The following is a 4,150-nucleotide window of genomic DNA, read 5'->3' as shown; positions in this document are numbered from 1 at the left end:
TTAATTTATAAGTTCTTTCTATTCTATATAAAGAAAATTCGTTTTGACTTATTCAATACACAAATTTACTATTTACCGAATCCTATACACAAATTTATTGCTTACACTCTTAGTTTCAGTTTGGTATTGGATAATAGAATGGACGAAAGAATGGAATGGACGAAGGAATGGAATGGACGAGGGAATGCAATGGATCATTACTATTTCATGTCTTGTTTGGTTACCATGTGTGAATGAAATAAATTATTATTGTGTATTGTTCGGTAGGCAAGAAAAACGGAGTAATAAAATCAGCGGTGAGTGGTGGTGGTGGTCGGTGGTAGTGATTGTGGGTGGTGGCGGTGGTGGGTGTCAGCGGCGGCAATGGCTGGTGGTGGTGGCGGCAGCGATGGGTGGTGGTGGTGGCGGCAAGTGGCGGTGCGGTGGTGACAATGAGTGGTGGTGGCGGCAAGGTGGCCGTTGGTGGTGGGTGGCAGCAGAGGTGGCGGTTGGTGGCGACAGCGGCGGCAGTTGGTGGTGACGGTGGTGGTGGCGCCGACGATGGTGGTGGGCGGCGGCGACGGCGAGTGGCGTTGGCGGTTGGTTGCGGCTGTTGATGATAACGGTGGCGAGTGGGTGGCGATGGCGGCGGTGGCAGTGGCTGTCAGGTGAGGTGGTGGCGGGTGGCGGCGATGTCGTCAGGGCCGGCCCAATGGGCTTATGACCCTAGGCACAAGCCTAGGGCCACCATGATTAAAGGGCCACCAAATTTCTATTAGGTTTTTTTATACTAGGCCCATTTTAACTCTATTACACATAAGAACATAGGCCCAAGTGTCCATATATTGCAGTCCGTTAAACCCAATCCATAAAGAAACTCAAAGCGCGGCGACGTTCTTCGAAGAATCAGACTTGCGAATGAATCGAGGCAATAAAGAAACGTGAAATCAGGGCAACGATTGAGTAAACCGATGTGTAATCATCACAATTAGGGCGGTGGGAGACTTTAGGGCTTTCAGATTTGGGGCTAATCATCGCATGGCAATATCAATTGAATAACACAGGTAACATTGTATCAACGGCTATATGGGCGAAATCAATATAGAGTTAACTGCCATTTTCGTCCCTATGGTTTGGTCACTTTGGCCATTTCAGTCCATTTTTAAAAAATGCGCCATTTTCCTCCCCGACGTTCTGGAAAGGTGCCATTTCAGTCCAAAAATCATAACCCAGTTAAGTCGGTTTGTAAATAAGGATTGATTGTGTAAATTTGTAACATAAAGGACCATTTAAGTAAAATGTATAAATATTAATATAATTATAAAATATTATATATATATATATATATATATATAATGTATACACACCACCGCCGCCGGAACCGGAGCTCCGGTGGTCACCACCGCCGCCGGAACCGGAGCTCCGGTGGTCACCACCGCCGCCGGAACCGGAGCTCCGGTGGTCACCACCGCCGCCGCCGGAACCACCACCATCAACGTCATCATCGTCATTTAATGATCTCTGCCGCCGCAATCGATCTTCTTCAACGATTGTTGAAGAATGAAAAATGAAAAAGGCAAACCAGAAGGTGAACGGAGGTGGGATGATGCAGGTTTATGGTGGTGTTCGACGGGGAGGATGATCGGAGGTCGTCGGAGATGATTATGATCAGCAGAGAATGGTAATAACGGAACGGAATGGTGGTTCGCCGGTGATACGGTGGTCGGAGGTGATCAGAGGACTCAGTGGTGAGACGATGAATGATGGAGATACAGACCGAGACGAAGAACGACGAGGTTGAACGGTGAGGACGATGACGGAGAAAAACAGAGATGATGACCGGAGATGAAGATGATGTACGGCGTTGAACGGTGAAGAAGATGATGACAGGAGGTTAGGTTCGAGTGACCGGAACAATGGTAGGAGAATGTGGTCGAACAAGTTGAAGGTGATGGTGTGGTGATGTGTTGAAAACAGCCGGAGATGATGACGGAATTTAAGGAGGGTGGTGGTTATGGCGGAGAACAGAGGTGGTTATTGAAATGTGTCGGAGGTGGTTCGTCGGAGTTGTTGCAGGTTATGGATTGGATGGTGACGGTGGTGAACGAGGCGGTGACGGTGGCCTGAGATGTTGATGGCGGCCAAGGCAGGTGTGGTGGTGGTGGTGGTGTGTTAGTGGTGAACGAGGTGGAGATGGTGGTATGAGATGTTGGTGGCAGATCGGAGTGGTGGTGGTGGCAGTGGCTGTGGTGGCGGTGGTGGGAACTGGTGATGCAGGTGGTGGAGAGTGTAGAGATAGAACAGGTGGTGGCGGTGGTGGGAACTGGTGCGGCGGCGGTGGAGGTGAAGGTGATGGTGGTGGTGGTGGTTTAGAGAGAGAGACGAACTGGTGCCATTTTCGTCCCTGTGGTTTGGTCACTTTGGCCATTTCAGTCCATTTTTCAAAAATGCGCCATTTTCCTTAAATGGTCCTTTATGTTACAAATTTACACAATCAGTCCTTATTTACAAACTGACTTAACTGGGTTATGATTTTTGGACTGAAATGGCACCTTTCCAGAACGTCGGGGAGGAAAATGGCGCATTTTTGAAAAATGGACTGAAATGGCCAAAGTGACCAAACCACAGGGACGAAAATGGCAGTTAACTCATCAATATATATTGCTCAAACCCTCAAACAGAAACTAAAATAAGTTTGCGATTTGTCGATTTTATTATTTGGAACTTGGAAGACAGACACTTGTTTCACTTAGTTTTGCGATTTCGTCTTGTGGTTGGCTTTGAACTTGGAAGACAGTGGCACTCAGGTTAAATATCCGATTATTCACATTTGCTGTTTAGGATGTATTTGCATATTTGAATTTGTGGTTTAGAGCTTATGCTTATTTCATTATTTGGTGATTCCAAGTTGTTGTTTAGGGAATTAGGGCACATTTGTTGATTTCAGTTTGTTGTTTAGGCCTTTAGGGCTTGTTTGCTTATTGTAATTTGTTGTTTAGGGAATTAGGGCTCATTGTTAATCTCTTAAATAGATTTATATTTCAGCAATGTCAAATCGAATCCATACTTTTGAATCTGGTTATTCAAAAAGGCAAAAAAACAATGTAAACAAAGTGCTTTAATCGAATCACAAAAAACGAGAACTTCTAAATATATTGAAAAGGATAACTTTTTAGTTTATTAGTGTCGTTTCTCTCGTCACTAAACGAAATTGCAGAACTGCAAGATCTCACAGAGGCTCTACTCGCTGCTGCAGTGGTACGGGAGTGGACTGATGGGTGTGGGATTTAAACGACTCGGGTACGTTTAGTGTTAAAACTTTTAAAAATAGATTACAAAATACTAAATTTCCAGATTTGGGGAATGATTTTGTGTGGAAAAACTGGGACCAGGCCAAAGTGAATTTTCTATCTTAGAGAATTTCCTTGGGAAGAATGTCGACGGTTATTGCTTTAGCCTGCAGAAATGTCCAAACGGGTTCAATTAGGTGCAAAATTTGAGAGCCAAAAGGATAAGAATGTGGACTACTTGTTTGTCAACTGTCAAGTGGCCCACTGGGTGTGGGATTATATTTCAAAATTGTGTAGAATCATATCTAGTATATTTACATTCTTTGTCAAGGATATTTTGGGATGGCACAAGCTAATTCGAGGTATCACAAAGCGGAGAAAATTAGTGTAGACAGTGATGCAAGTTGCCATATGGGTGGTGTGGAGGAGCAGGAATGAACTCGTCTTTAACACTAAACAAGCATGCTTCGCTCTGATGATTGACGAAATAAAGCATCTAGCGTATTTATGGATTAAAAGTCACTCGGTGCTAAAGGAAATCACATGGGATGAATGGTGTAAATTTAATGTTTCGAGTAAATGTAGTTAATGTGGTTCATTTTGGACAAACTTCTTGTAATTGTGACGAGGGCTAGCACACTGTTTGTCTGTTGATTTAACTAAATATACGTTTTTTGGCCGTTAAAAAAAATTGTCGGTCTCAAGGGCCTCCACTTTGTAGTTCGCTTAGGGTCTCCGAAAACATAGAAACGGCTCTGGATGTCGTCGCTGGTGGTGGGTTGTGGCGAAAGTGGTGGGTTGTGGGTTGTTGATGAATGGTGCAAAAGAGGATGGAATGGAAAAAAATCATGGGGGTGGAAGGAATGATTTTGATGAGAATG

General features: G+C 44.5%; 1 long non-coding RNA gene across 1 annotated transcript; it reads left to right on the top strand.

Annotated features, from left to right (window-relative positions):
* The first annotated feature begins 2,635 nt into the window (after positions 1–2,635).
* LOC110934968 lies at positions 2,636–3,878 on the top strand. The gene is made up of 2 exons (XR_002588762.1): positions 2,636–3,279; positions 3,372–3,878. It is a non-coding gene; the product is annotated as an uncharacterized LOC110934968 (long non-coding RNA).
* The last annotated feature ends 272 nt before the right edge of the window (positions 3,879–4,150 follow it).

This window comes from Helianthus annuus, chromosome 4 (genome assembly GCF_002127325.2).
Source record: "Helianthus annuus cultivar XRQ/B chromosome 4, HanXRQr2.0-SUNRISE, whole genome shotgun sequence".
Lineage (NCBI taxonomy): Eukaryota > Viridiplantae > Streptophyta > Magnoliopsida > Asterales > Asteraceae > Helianthus > Helianthus annuus.
Note: the sequence above shows the minus strand (reverse complement) of the source record. Positions and strands in the feature narration are given on the sequence as shown.